General features: G+C 45.9%; 16 non-coding genes and 1 pseudogene across 16 annotated transcripts; all 17 read left to right on the forward strand.

Moving 5' to 3' along the window:
- Positions 1-229: 229 nt before the first annotated feature.
- LOC139699700 (5S ribosomal RNA) lies at positions 230-348 on the forward strand. Its single transcript, XR_011703566.1, has one exon. It is a non-coding gene; the product is annotated as a 5S ribosomal RNA (ribosomal RNA).
- Positions 349-737: 389 nt separating this feature from the next.
- LOC139699645 (5S ribosomal RNA) lies at positions 738-856 on the forward strand. The gene has a single exon (XR_011703514.1). It is a non-coding gene; the product is annotated as a 5S ribosomal RNA (ribosomal RNA).
- A 389-nt stretch (positions 857-1,245) lies between these two features.
- Positions 1,246-1,364, forward strand: LOC139699584 (5S ribosomal RNA). The gene has a single exon (XR_011703457.1). It is a non-coding gene; the product is annotated as a 5S ribosomal RNA (ribosomal RNA).
- A 376-nt stretch (positions 1,365-1,740) lies between these two features.
- On the forward strand, positions 1,741-1,859 carry LOC139699585 (5S ribosomal RNA). The gene has a single exon (XR_011703458.1). It is a non-coding gene; the product is annotated as a 5S ribosomal RNA (ribosomal RNA).
- A 389-nt stretch (positions 1,860-2,248) lies between these two features.
- LOC139699586 (5S ribosomal RNA) lies at positions 2,249-2,367 on the forward strand. Its single transcript, XR_011703459.1, has one exon. It is a non-coding gene; the product is annotated as a 5S ribosomal RNA (ribosomal RNA).
- Positions 2,368-2,756: 389 nt separating this feature from the next.
- Positions 2,757-2,875, forward strand: LOC139699588 (5S ribosomal RNA). The gene has a single exon (XR_011703460.1). It is a non-coding gene; the product is annotated as a 5S ribosomal RNA (ribosomal RNA).
- A 389-nt stretch (positions 2,876-3,264) lies between these two features.
- On the forward strand, positions 3,265-3,383 carry LOC139699589 (5S ribosomal RNA). Its single transcript, XR_011703461.1, has one exon. It is a non-coding gene; the product is annotated as a 5S ribosomal RNA (ribosomal RNA).
- Positions 3,384-3,772: 389 nt separating this feature from the next.
- Positions 3,773-3,891, forward strand: LOC139699646 (5S ribosomal RNA). The gene has a single exon (XR_011703515.1). It is a non-coding gene; the product is annotated as a 5S ribosomal RNA (ribosomal RNA).
- Positions 3,892-4,280: 389 nt separating this feature from the next.
- On the forward strand, positions 4,281-4,399 carry LOC139699590 (5S ribosomal RNA). Its single transcript, XR_011703462.1, has one exon. It is a non-coding gene; the product is annotated as a 5S ribosomal RNA (ribosomal RNA).
- A 389-nt stretch (positions 4,400-4,788) lies between these two features.
- LOC139699591 (5S ribosomal RNA) lies at positions 4,789-4,907 on the forward strand. Its single transcript, XR_011703463.1, has one exon. It is a non-coding gene; the product is annotated as a 5S ribosomal RNA (ribosomal RNA).
- A 389-nt stretch (positions 4,908-5,296) lies between these two features.
- On the forward strand, positions 5,297-5,415 carry LOC139699592 (5S ribosomal RNA). The gene has a single exon (XR_011703464.1). It is a non-coding gene; the product is annotated as a 5S ribosomal RNA (ribosomal RNA).
- A 389-nt stretch (positions 5,416-5,804) lies between these two features.
- On the forward strand, positions 5,805-5,923 carry LOC139699647 (5S ribosomal RNA). The gene has a single exon (XR_011703516.1). It is a non-coding gene; the product is annotated as a 5S ribosomal RNA (ribosomal RNA).
- A 389-nt stretch (positions 5,924-6,312) lies between these two features.
- On the forward strand, positions 6,313-6,431 carry LOC139699594 (5S ribosomal RNA). The gene has a single exon (XR_011703466.1). It is a non-coding gene; the product is annotated as a 5S ribosomal RNA (ribosomal RNA).
- A 376-nt stretch (positions 6,432-6,807) lies between these two features.
- LOC139699140 (5S ribosomal RNA) lies at positions 6,808-6,926 on the forward strand. Its single transcript, XR_011703066.1, has one exon. It is a non-coding gene; the product is annotated as a 5S ribosomal RNA (ribosomal RNA).
- Positions 6,927-11,208: 4,282 nt separating this feature from the next.
- LOC139699187 (5S ribosomal RNA) lies at positions 11,209-11,307 on the forward strand (annotated as a pseudogene).
- A 383-nt stretch (positions 11,308-11,690) lies between these two features.
- Positions 11,691-11,809, forward strand: LOC139699595 (5S ribosomal RNA). The gene has a single exon (XR_011703467.1). It is a non-coding gene; the product is annotated as a 5S ribosomal RNA (ribosomal RNA).
- Positions 11,810-12,329: 520 nt separating this feature from the next.
- On the forward strand, positions 12,330-12,448 carry LOC139699596 (5S ribosomal RNA). The gene has a single exon (XR_011703468.1). It is a non-coding gene; the product is annotated as a 5S ribosomal RNA (ribosomal RNA).
- The last annotated feature ends 1,019 nt before the right edge of the window (positions 12,449-13,467 follow it).

A 13,467-nucleotide genomic window follows, 5' to 3' on the forward strand; every position in this document is an offset into this window, starting at 1 on the left:
TCTCTTGGGGCAATGCATTGGTGCTGTAGTAACCCGTATCTCTTCCACATTTATCCAAAGTTCGTTTTGAGATGGCAAATTACCTCCGTCTCCCGCCATCATATAGTATGGTCGTGGACGGCCCGATGTATGCAAGCCGTGGGCAAGAAAATAGACGTCGTGTCGCGTCGTTGCAAGTGTTTGCGGGCTTGATATTGCTAAAATAGTTGACTCGAGAGTGGTGGAAATTGCCATCGGCCATACCACGCTGAATACACCGGTTCTCGTCCGATCACCGAAGTTAAGCAGCATCGGGCCCGGATAGTACTTGGATGGGTGACCGCCTGGGAACACCGGGTGCCGTTGGCTTTCAATATTTTTTTTCCGAAACGAACGTATTTTGAGGCATTCTCTGATGTTTTTAATTTTTTTCAAATAATTTATTTTGCAATGCCAGACATTGCATGCGTGATTTTGAATTGGTATGTTCCCTTTTGACACCATTCCATTTCATCTAGATGCGACCAGCTCTCTTGGGGCAATGCATTGGTGCTGTAGTAACCCGTATCTCTTCCACATTTATCCAAAGTTCGTTTTGAGATGGCAAATTACCTCCGTCTCCCGCCATCATATAGTATGGTCGTGGACGGCCCGATGTATGCAAGCCGTGGGCAAGAAAATAGACGTCGTGTCGCGTCGTTGCAAGTGTTTGCGGGCTTGATATTGCTAAAATAGTTGACTCGAGAGTGGTGGAAATTGCCAACGGCCATACCACGCTGAATTCACCGGTTCTCGTCCGATCACCGAAGTTAAGCAGCATCGGGCCCGGATAGTACTTGGATGGGTGACCGCCTGGGAACACCGGGTGCCGTTGGCTTTCAATATTTTTTTTCCGAAACGAACGTATTTTGAGGCATTCTCTGAGGTTTTTAATTTTTTTCAAATAATTTATTTTGCAATGCCAGACATTGCATGCGTGATTTTGAATTGGTATGTTCCCTTTTGACACCATTCCATTTCATCTAGATGCGACCAGCTCTCTTGGGGCAATGCATTGGTGCTGTAGTAACCCGTATCTCTTCCACATTTATCCAAAGTTCGTTTTGAGATGGCAAATTACCTCCGTCTCCCGCCATCATATAGTATGGTCGTGGACGGCCCGATGTATGCAAGCCGTGGGCAAGAAAATAGACGTCGTGTCGCGTCGTTGCAAGTGTTTGCGGGCTTGATATTGCTAAAATAGTTGACTCGAGAGTGGTGGAAATTGCCAACGGCCATACCACGCTGAATACACCGGTTCTCGTCCGATCACCGAAGTTAAGCAGCATCGGGCCCGGATAGTACTTGGATGGGTGACCGCCTGGGAACACCGGGTGCCGTTGGCTTTCAATATTTTTTTTCCGAAACGAACGTATTTTGAGGCATTCTCTGATGTTTTTAATTTTTTTCAAATAATTTATTTTGCAATGCCAGACATTGCATGCGTGATTTTGAATTGGTATGTTCCCTTTTGACACCATTCCATTTCATCTAGATGCGACCAGCTCTCTTGGGGCAATGTATTGGTGCTGTAGTATCGTAATCTTCCACATTTATCCAAAGTTCGTTTTAAGATGGCAAATTACCTCCGTCTCCCGCCATCATATGGTCGTGGACGGCCCGATGTACTATATGCAAGCCGTGGGCAAGAAAATAGGCGTCGTTACAAGTGTTTGCGGGCTTGATATTGCTAAAATAGTTGACTCGAGAGTGGTGGAAATTGCCAACGGCCATACCACGCTGAATACACCGGTTCTCGTCCGATCACCGAAGTTAAGCAGCATCGGGCCCGGATAGTACTTGGATGGGTGACCGCCTGGGAACACCGGGTGCCGTTGGCTTTCAATATTTTTTTTCCGAAACGAACGTATTTTGAGGCATTCTCTGATGTTTTTAATTTTTTTCAAATAATTTATTTTGCAATGCCAGACATTGCATGCGTGATTTTGAATTGGTATGTTCCCTTTTGACACCATTCCATTTCATCTAGATGCGACCAGCTCTCTTGGGGCAATGCATTGGTGCTGTAGTAACCCGTATCTCTTCCACATTTATCCAAAGTTCGTTTTGAGATGGCAAATTACCTCCGTCTCCCGCCATCATATAGTATGGTCGTGGACGGCCCGATGTATGCAAGCCGTGGGCAAGAAAATAGACGTCGTGTCGCGTCGTTGCAAGTGTTTGCGGGCTTGATATTGCTAAAATAGTTGACTCGAGAGTGGTGGAAAATGCCAACGGCCATACCACGCTGAATACACCGGTTCTCGTCCGATCACCGAAGTTAAGCAGCATCGGGCCCGGATAGTACTTGGATGGGTGACCGCCTGGGAACACCGGGTGCCGTTGGCTTTCAATATTTTTTTTCCGAAACGAACGTATTTTGAGGCATTCTCTGATGTTTTTAATTTTTTTCAAATAATTTATTTTGCAATGCCAGACATTGCATGCGTGATTTTGAATTGGTATGTTCCCTTTTGACACCATTCCATTTCATCTAGATGCGACCAGCTCTCTTGGGGCAATGCATTGGTGCTGTAGTAACCCGTATCTCTTCCACATTTATCCAAAGTTCGTTTTGAGATGGCAAATTACCTCCGTCTCCCGCCATCATATAGTATGGTCGTGGACGGCCCGATGTATGCAAGCCGTGGGCAAGAAAATAGACGTCGTGTCGCGTCGTTGCAAGTGTTTGCGGGCTTGATATTGCTAAAATAGTTGACTCGAGAGTGGTGGAAATTGCCAACGGCCATACCACGCTGAATACACCGGTTCTCGTCCGATCACCGAAGTTAAGCAGCATCGGGCCCGGATAGTACTTGGATGGGTGACCGCCTGGGAACACCGGGTGCCGTTGGCTTTCAATATTTTTTTTCCGAAACGAACGTATTTTGAGGCATTCTCTGATGTTTTAAATTTTTTTCAAATAATTTATTTTGCAATGCCAGACATTGCATGCGTGATTTTGAATTGGTATGTTCCCTTTTGACACCATTCCATTTCATCTAGATGCGACCAGCTCTCTTGGGGCAATGCATTGGTGCTGTAGTAACCCGTATCTCTTCCACATTTATCCAAAGTTCGTTTTGAGATGGCAAATTACCTCCGTCTCCCGCCATCATATAGTATGGTCGTGGACGGCCCGATGTATGCAAGCCGTGGGCAAGAAAATAGACGTCGTGTCGCGTCGTTGCAAGTGTTTGCGGGCTTGATATTGCTAAAATAGTTGACTCGAGAGTGGTGGAAATTGCCAACGGCCATACCACGCTGAATACACCGGTTCTCGTCCGATCACCGAAGTTAAGCAGCATCGGGCCCGGATAGTACTTGGATGGGTGACCGCCTGGGAACACCGGGTGCCGTTGGCTTTCAATATTTTTTTTCCGAAACGAACGTATTTTGAGGCATTCTCTGATGTTTTTAATTTTTTTCAAATAATTTATTTTGCAATGCCAGACATTGCATGCGTGATTTTGAATTGGTATGTTCCCTTTTGACACCATTCCATTTCATCTAGATGCGACCAGCTCTCTTGGGGCAATGCATTGGTGCTGTAGTAACCCGTATCTCTTCCACATTTATCCAAAGTTCGTTTGGAGATGGCAAATTACCTCCGTCTCCCGCCATCATATAGTATGGTCGTGGACGGCCCGATGTATGCAAGCCGTGGGCAAGAAAATAGACGTCGTGTCGCGTCGTTGCAAGTGTTTGCGGGCTTGATATTGCTAAAATAGTTGACTCGAGAGTGGTGGAAATTGCCAACGGCCATACCACGCTGAATTCACCGGTTCTCGTCCGATCACCGAAGTTAAGCAGCATCGGGCCCGGATAGTACTTGGATGGGTGACCGCCTGGGAACACCGGGTGCCGTTGGCTTTCAATATTTTTTTTCCGAAACGAACGTATTTTGAGGCATTCTCTGATGTTTTTAATTTTTTTCAAATAATTTATTTTGCAATGCCAGACATTGCATGCGTGATTTTGAATTGGTATGTTCCCTTTTGACACCATTCCATTTCATCTAGATGCGACCAGCTCTCTTGGGGCAATGCATTGGTGCTGTAGTAACCCGTATCTCTTCCACATTTATCCAAAGTTCGTTTTGAGATGGCAAATTACCTCCGTCTCCCGCCGTCATATAGTATGGTCGTGGACGGCCCGACGTATGCAAGCCGTGGGCAAGAAAATAGACGTCGTGTCGCGTCGTTGCAAGTGTTTGCGGGCTTGATATTGCTAAAATAGTTGACTCGAGAGTGGTGGAAATTGCCAACGGCCATACCACGCTGAATACACCGGTTCTCGTCCGATCACCGAAGTTAAGCAGCATCGGGCCCGGATAGTACTTGGATGGGTGACCGCCTGGGAACACCGGGTGCCGTTGGCTTTCAATATTTTTTTTCCGAAACGAACGTATTTTGAGGCATTCTCTGATGTTTTTAATTTTTTTCAAATAATTTATTTTGCAATGCCAGACATTGCATGCGTGATTTTGAATTGGTATGTTCCCTTTTGACACCATTCCATTTCATCTAGATGCGACCAGCTCTCTTGGGGCAATGCATTGGTGCTGTAGTAACCCGTATCTCTTCCACATTTATCCAAAGTTCGTTTTGAGATGGCAAATTACCTCCGTCTCCCGCCATCATATAGTATGGTCGTGGACGGCCCGATGTATGCAAGCCGTGGGCAAGAAAATAGACGTCGTGTCGCGTCGTTGCAAGTGTTTGCGGGCTTGATATTGCTAAAATAGTTGACTCGAGAGTGGTGGAAAATGCCAACGGCCATACCACGCTGAATACACCGGTTCTCGTCCGATCACCGAAGTTAAGCAGCATCGGGCCCGGATAGTACTTGGATGGGTGACCGCCTGGGAACACCGGGTGCCGTTGGCTTTCAATATTTTTTTTCCGAAACGAACGTATTTTGAGGCATTCTCTGATGTTTTTAATTTTTTTCAAATAATTTATTTTGCAATGCCAGACATTGCATGCGTGATTTTGAATTGGTATGTTCCCTTTTGACACCATTCCATTTCATCTAGATGCGACCAGCTCTCTTGGGGCAATGCATTGGTGCTGTAGTAACCCGTATCTCTTCCACATTTATCCAAAGTTCGTTTTGAGATGGCAAATTACCTCCGTCTCCCGCCATCATATAGTATGGTCGTGGACGGCCCGATGTATGCAAGCCGTGGGCAAGAAAATAGACGTCGTGTCGCGTCGTTGCAAGTGTTTGCGGGCTTGATATTGCTAAAATAGTTGACTCGAGAGTGGTGGAAATTGCCAACGGCCATACCACGCTGAATACACCGGTTCTCGTCCGATCACCGAAGTTAAGCAGCATCGGGCCCGGATAGTACTTGGATGGGTGACCGCCTGGGAACACCGGGTGCCGTTGGCTTTCAATATTTTTTTTCCGAAACGAACGTATTTTGAGGCATTCTCTGATGTTTTTAATTTTTTTCAAATAATTTATTTTGCAATGCCAGACATTGCATGCGTGATTTTGAATTGGTATGTTCCCTTTTGACACCATTCCATTTCATCTAGATGCGACCAGCTCTCTTGGGGCAATGCATTGGTGCTGTAGTAACCCGTATCTCTTCCACATTTATCCAAAGTTCGTTTTGAGATGGCAAATTACCTCCGTCTCCCGCCATCATATAGTATGGTCGTGGACGGCCCGATGTATGCAAGCCGTGGGCAAGAAAATAGACGTCGTGTCGCGTCGTTGCAAGTGTTTGCGGGCTTGATATTGCTAAAATAGTTGACTCGAGAGTGGTGGAAATTGCCAACGGCCATACCACGCTGAATTCACCGGTTCTCGTCCGATCACCGAAGTTAAGCAGCATCGGGCCCGGATAGTACTTGGATGGGTGACCGCCTGGGAACACCGGGTGCCGTTGGCTTTCAATATTTTTTTTCCGAAACGAACGTATTTTGAGGCATTCTCTGAGGTTTTTAATTTTTTTCAAATAATTTATTTTGCAATGCCAGACATTGCATGCGTGATTTTGAATTGGTATGTTCCCTTTTGACACCATTCCATTTCATCTAGATGCGACCAGCTCTCTTGGGGCAATGCATTGGTGCTGTAGTAACCCGTATCTCTTCCACATTTATCCAAAGTTCGTTTTGAGATGGCAAATTACCTCCGTCTCCCGCCATCATATAGTATGGTCGTGGACGGCCCGATGTATGCAAGCCGTGGGCAAGAAAATAGACGTCGTGTCGCGTCGTTGCAAGTGTTTGCGGGCTTGATATTGCTAAAATAGTTGACTCGAGAGTGGTGGAAATTGCCAACGGCCATACCACGCTGAATACACCGGTTCTCGTCCGATCACCGAAGTTAAGCAGCATCGGGCCCGGATAGTACTTGGATGGGTGACCGCCTGGGAACACCGGGTGCCGTTGGCTTTCAATATTTTTTTTCCGAAACGAACGTATTTTGAGGCATTCTCTGATGTTTTTAATTTTTTTCAAATAATTTATTTTGCAATGCCAGACATTGCATGCGTGATTTTGAATTGGTATGTTCCCTTTTGACACCATTCCATTTCATCTAGATGCGACCAGCTCTCTTGGGGCAATGTATTGGTGCTGTAGTATCGTAATCTTCCACATTTATCCAAAGTTCGTTTTAAGATGGCAAATTACCTCCGTCTCCCGCCATCATATGGTCGTGGACGGCCCGATGTACTATATGCAAGCCGTGGGCAAGAAAATAGGCGTCGTTACAAGTGTTTGCGGGCTTGATATTGCTAAAATAGTTGACTCGAGAGTGGTGGAAATTGCCAACGGCCATACCACGCTGAATACACCGGTTCTCGTCCGATCACCGAAGTTAAGCAGCATCGGGCCCGGATAGCACTTGGATGGGTGACCGCCTGGGAACACCGGGTGCCGTTGGCTTTCAATATTTTTTTTCCGAAACGAAATTTTTTTGAGGCATTCTCTGATGTTTTTAATTTTTTTCAAATAATTTATTTTGCAATGCCGTTCGTTAGACATTGCATGCGTGATTTTGAATTGGTATGTTCCCTTTTGACACCATTCCATTTCATCTAGATGCGACCAGCTCTCTTGGGGCAATGTATTGGTGCTGTAGTATCGTAATCTTCCACATTTATCCAAAGTTCGTTTTAAGATGGCAAATTACCTCCGTCTCCCGCCATCATATGGTCGTGGACGGCCCGATGTACTATATGCAAGCCGTGGGCAAGAAAATAGACGTCGTTACAAGTGTTTGCGGGCTTGATATTGCTAAAATAGTTGACTCGAGAGTGGTGGAAATTGCCAACGGCCAAATAAAGGGAACGATAAGGGGAAGCAAATGGGAACCCCGAATCCGAAATCCCAATGAATTACACATTGAACCCAAAATTGAGAATAGGCACGCTTAATGTATGTGGGGTTACAAGTAAAAACAGAATAGAAAAAGTATTCGACTTATTTAAAAGAGAAGACCTGGACATCCTACTATTGCAAGAGGTCATGGAGAGTGTACATTGGCAAAGGGGGCCGGCGGAGATCTATATAAACAACCGAGATCGGGAAAGAGGCACTGCGATCATGTTAAAAAGAAACATCACCGGAGAAAAAATGACAATGCTACCATCCGGGAGGGCGATGGCCATGACGATCCTTGGGATAAGGATAATAAATGTGTACGGCCCGGCCGGCACCAGAAAACTGCAGGCGAGGAGGGAATTTTACTCGCGGGACCTCCTGCCCCTGCTGAACGACTTCCAAGGAATGGCACTGTTAGGGGGTGATTTTAACGCAATCATAGACGAGAAAGATAGCCAAAACAACGAAGGAGGAGGAGCGAAATACCCACTGTGCGGTCCCCTAAAATCGATAGTTAAAAACCTCAGAGCCACTGACGCAAACAGATTAACAAGCAGAAAAGATAACCTTCCGTACACCATCTACGGCGACAAATGGGCAACAAGGCAGGACCGCTTTTACGCATCCTACGACTTGAAAACCCATATATCCTCCTATGCGGTTCTTCCAGTGGCATGCTCCGACCACTGCGCAGTTATTATATCGGTCGATGGATCCCAAAGCAGGACGAGGCTTCAGCCAAGGAAAAAGGAGTGGAGGATGAACGTCGAGCTGCTATATGAGGAAGACACCAGAGCCATACTGAAAGAAAACATCCAGCGATGGGAGGAAAGCTGGAGAGGATTGGACCCAAGCGAAAGGTGGGAAAACTCCAAAGTAAAAATAAGAAACCTTTTCGCACAACTGCACAGGGAGAGAGCCGAAGAAATCAGAGAAACCATGGCTTTTTACAGAGAAGCCCTCGAGGAGAGCCTAAAGACGAGAGAGAGGGAACGGAGCAACTGGGGGGAGATAAAAGAACTAAAACGGAAAATCTTCGGAATGGAAGAGGAAAGGGCGAAAATATCAACATGGCACAGAAGCAAAATATGTTTGCCAGAAGAACATGCCTCGGTGTACTATCTGGGGAGGAGGTTAAAGGATTGCGCCAACAACTTACTCAAAAACGGCATTTTGAACGAGAACGGAACGAGGTTAAAAGGAGAAAGAGAAATCATAGAGCATGTATGCCACCATTTCGAGACTCTCCTATCTGGGGATGACACATCACTCAAGGAAGAGACAGAAAATCTCATGCCACTCCCCCAACTGCCAGTGGAGGTGGCAGAGAGAATGGCGGAAAGAATCACAAGGGAGGAGTGCGAGGATGCTATGAGATGGCTCCCCAAGGGGAGGTCCCCGGGTACCGACGGTATCCCTTTTGAATTCTACGTAGAATTCCGGGAAGAGCTGAAGGATTTAATCATTCCAGCGAAAGAGAACATCCTCCAAAAAGGCAACCTCACCATGACCCAAAGAGAGGGAAAAATTGTCCTAGTGCCGAAAAGAAAAGATCCAAGGAGCCTAAATGACTACAGACCCATCACCCTCCTCAACGCCGATTACAAGGTAGTAGCTAAAATCGTTAAAACCAGACTCAACGAAGCCGTAGAAAAGATAATCGGACCAGACCAACACATAGTAGGAAAGGGGAGAAACATTGTAACGGCGCTGACAACGATCAGAGACGCAATCGCGAGCCACGAGAGCAGGCAGGGCGCGGGCCTTAAACTGGTAGCGGTAGATATTGAGAAGGCATTCGACAGGGTGAACATAAACCACGTAGTGAACACATTAAAGAGGATGGGCTTCCCCGAAAAGTTTTTGAATACAATAAAAATGTTCACGAACAACATCACGTCGAAAGTAAAATTGAGCGCGGGGGCCGAAACAAAGTCGTTCCCCGTGAGAAGATCAATCAGACAAGGCTGCCCGCTTTCGATGCTTCTGTTCTCTATATCACTGGAGCCCCTGCTACATAGCCTTCGCAGAAACATTAAAGGAATCCCGGCGGGGAACGGAAAAGTGTCCGCGGTGGCTTATGCGGACGACGTAACGATCTTCGCCCAAGATCAAGCGGAAATTCATGTAATAGGGAAATCATTAAAGGAATATGAGGAGGAAAGCGGGCAAAAAGTAAACATGGAAAAGACAAAGGCCTTGACAATAAAAGACGCCGACTTCACCGCGACCAGTGAATGGAAAGAAGTGACCTCGATGGACATTCTGGGCATCCCATGGAGTAGGACTTCCACGGAGACGGCAAACGCAGTATGGGAAAAGGCAACGGGAATGATAAAAGGAACATTAGCGCAATTGAGAGACAGGGACCTAAACATACATCAGAAAGTCCTTGCGATAAACGCATTGTTATTATCCAAGGCATGGTACGCCGCACTGATTTTCCCGTTGCCAGAAAAACATGGGGCTCTGTTGACGAAAATAGCAACGCAATACCTTTGGGGAGGGCATTTGCTAAGAGTAGCAAAGAGCCAGGCCTGTCTCCCCAAGGGGAAGGGGGGCCTAGGGCTGATCGACGTGCGGGACAAAGCCCTGGCACTCTATGCAAAGACAGTAATTAACATCCTATCAGACGACTGTCAACATTCAAAAGATCTGCTAAAGGCGGCATGGGGTGCACCAGGGCAGGATAGACTGCTGATGAAAACTATCAGGAAAGTTAAGGACTTAGTAGAAAAGATGCCGCGAGGAGTGACAGCCACCACCAAGTGCCTTTACCGACAACTCAGAAGCGACGACAACCACCGAATCAACATCGAAAAGCACATCCTATCGGTAAATTGGAAGAGAGTTTGGAAGAACATCAGCGAAATAGCCATGACCCTAAGGACAAAGAGCGTCCTATTCCTATTCGCAAACTATATAGTGACCACCCAGCAAGTGAAACAAAACATGAATCTAACCAGCAGGAACGAATGCGAATACTGTGACAAAGCCGACACACAAGACCACAGGGTGTTCGAATGCACCATCTCGAGGAGGAGGTGGTGCCTAATAAAAAGAACATTTAGAGAATTAAACACCTTTGGAGAAAAGGAGATAGGAAATAGGAATATGATGATGCTGGATTTCAACATCTTTCCCCGCGTGAAAATGGAAACAATGTGCTGGCTGATTGGACAGCACCTTCTTATGGTACACAAGTGGGTTAAAATAGATATAGAAAGTTGGTGGGAACAAGTGAAAAAAGAGAGCAAAAACCTACCGGGCCCATTACAGCCATATTGGAAGAAAGTAGAACAAATGGTAAAAAAAGAAGTCATGAAAGAATAACAAGTTTAAAGAAAATTGGTCTTGGACTCAATGTAAACTGTCGTGTATGCAAAGGAAATATATTACCGATAACAAGTATGTAAATAAAGGGAATACGCTCAATAAAAAAAGAGCAGCAAAGAATGTAAACAATGTATCATTAATGTTAATTGTGAAAAAAAAAGACGCAAAGGGACAGTTAAAAAAATATATGACCAATTAATAATTGGCTTGATTTCATTGTAATCATTTTGTCCCTATAAAGGATCTTGTATTGTTAATTCAAGTAAGGAAAATGTTCGCTAAAGTGATGTGAATGTGAACACTTTCCGAATGCTTATAGTTCATATGTGATTCATTCTTATATCATCCTTTGTTTAGAATTGTTCATTTGTGAAAATGGTCAATCTGTGGTGTTATGCACGCTTAAGATGGTGCACATGGTGTTTAATAACTATGTCTGTGAATGGAAATACATGTAATCGGAAAAAAATGGGCCTAGAGCCCCGGAATAAAGATATTAAAAAAAAAAATACCACGCTGAATACACCGGTTCTCGTCCGATCACCGAAGTTAAGCAGCATCGGGCCCGGATAGTACTTGGATGGGTGACCGCCTGGGAACACCGGGTGCCGTTGGCTTTCAATATTTATTTTCCGAAACGAAGTTTTTTTTGAGGCATTCTCTGATGTTTTTAATTTTTTTCAAATAATTTATTTTGCAATTGCATGCGTGATTTTGAATTGGTATGTTCCCTTTTGACACCATTCCATTTCATCTAGATGCGACCAGCTCTCTTGGGGCAATGTATTGGTGCTGTAGTATCGTAATCTTCCACATTTATGCAAAGTTCGTTTTAAGATGGCAAATTACCTCCGTCTCCCGCCATCATATGGTCGTGGACGGCCCGATGTATGCAAGCCGTGGGCAAGAAAATAGACGTCGTGTCGCGTCGTTACAAGTGTTTGCGGGCTTGATATTGCTAAAATAGTTGACTCGAGAGTGGTGGAAATTGCCAACGGCCATACCACGCTGAATACACCGGTTCTCGTCCGATCACCGAAGTTAAGCAGCATCGGGCCCGGATAGTACTTGGATGGGTGACCGCCTGGGAACACCGGGTGCCGTTGGCTTTCAATATTTATTTTCCGAAACGAAATTTTTTTTGAGGCATTCTCTGATGTTTTTAATTTTTTTCAAATAATTTATTTTGCAATGCCGTTCGTTAGACATTGCATGCGTGATTTTGAAATGGTATGTTCCCTATTTGACACCGTTCCATTTCATCTAGATGCGACCAGCTCTCTTGGGGCAATGCATTGGTGCTGTAGTAACCCGTATCTCTTCCACATTTATCCAAAGTTCGTTTTGAGATGGCAAATTACCTCCGTCTCCCGCCATCATATAGTATGGTCGTGGACGGCCCGATGTATGCAAGCCGTGGGCAAGAAAATAGACGTCGTGTCGCGTCGTTGCAAGTGTTTGCGGGCTTGATATTGCTAAAATAGTTCTAGACTCGAGAGAGATGGAAATTGGAGAGAGATGGAGGAATTGGAGAGAGATGGAAATGTTGGAAAAGTGTTTCGGCAACGATTCTCTAAAAAAAAACGGTCGTTTACCAGTGGCACGAGCGGTTCAGAAGTGGTCGTGAGCGCCAACGGCCATACCACGCTGAATACACCGGTTCTCGTCCGATCACCGAAGTTAAGCAGCATCGGGCCCGGATAGTACTTGGATGGGTGACCGCCTGGGAACACCGGGTGCCGTTGGCTTTCAATATTTTCCCGGTGTGAGCGTTCGAAGAGTGAGGACGTGTCTGTGTTTCGGTTCTGTGTGCGTGCTATCCCCGGCGTTCGACGCTTCGATCGCCGGGAAACGAGAATTTCGTAAGCGCTTTGATATATGCGTCAAAGCGTTTTGTGTATGAAAAGTGCTGCTTATTTTGAGTTAGCCCTTATTAGGGCTTGACGTGTGTTATAAAGTCAGCCAATTCGAAATGCCTTACGATAGGAAGGCAACTCTAATAATAAGTCTAAATGACTTAAAAGAAAGTGCTACCGCCCTAGAGGTCCATCGGTTCATCGGTGTCGAGCTCGGGCTTAAGTTGGAAGATTTAGTGGCCATACAATTTGGAATTACAAGAAAATCCATTTATGTGAAACTTATAAACGAAGAATTAGTTGAAAATCTTTTGAGGTCGAAAGGGGGGCCAGTTGACTTCCCATCAGTAGCCGAAAAGCGTGGAACGGCGACGTTGGAGTCAGCGTCTAGCAGGGCAAGCTTTGTTAAGGTGGTGGGGCTCCCCCCAGAAATCCCAAAATTCGAGGTGGAGACGGAATTAGGCAAATATGGAAGAGTGGTATCATACGCGGTAAACAAATGGATAGGCCCTGGGCTATACCCGATCAGCACTGGAACGCGGAATGTGAAAATGTATTTAAAGTCCCCGATTCCGTCATATATCCCGATAGCTGGTCACAGGGCGGTCATACACTACGAGGGACAACAGCAAACGTGCTCGAGATGCGGAAGCACAAACCATCTGCGATTGAATTGCACAATGCCAACCACAATCACGGCGTACGCCGACGCACTGAGGGGGAAAAAGCAAGCGGCAGAAGAGGAGGCGGTGCTGCCGACGAGAATGGAAGAGGACCGAGGAGTGGAGGAGATTCCCTTGGAGCAGGAGGAGGAGGTCAACCCAAGGATGAGGGTAGAGAAACGCAGGGAGAAGGAAGGACCAACCTACCACCCAGGAACGTCGAGCGAGGAAGACGTCGCCGGAAACGAC

This window comes from Hetaerina americana, unplaced genomic scaffold, assembly GCF_022747635.1.
Source record: "Hetaerina americana unplaced genomic scaffold, ioHetAmer1.1.p SCAF_9, whole genome shotgun sequence".
In the NCBI taxonomy this organism is placed as follows: Eukaryota; Metazoa; Arthropoda; class Insecta; order Odonata; family Calopterygidae; genus Hetaerina; species Hetaerina americana.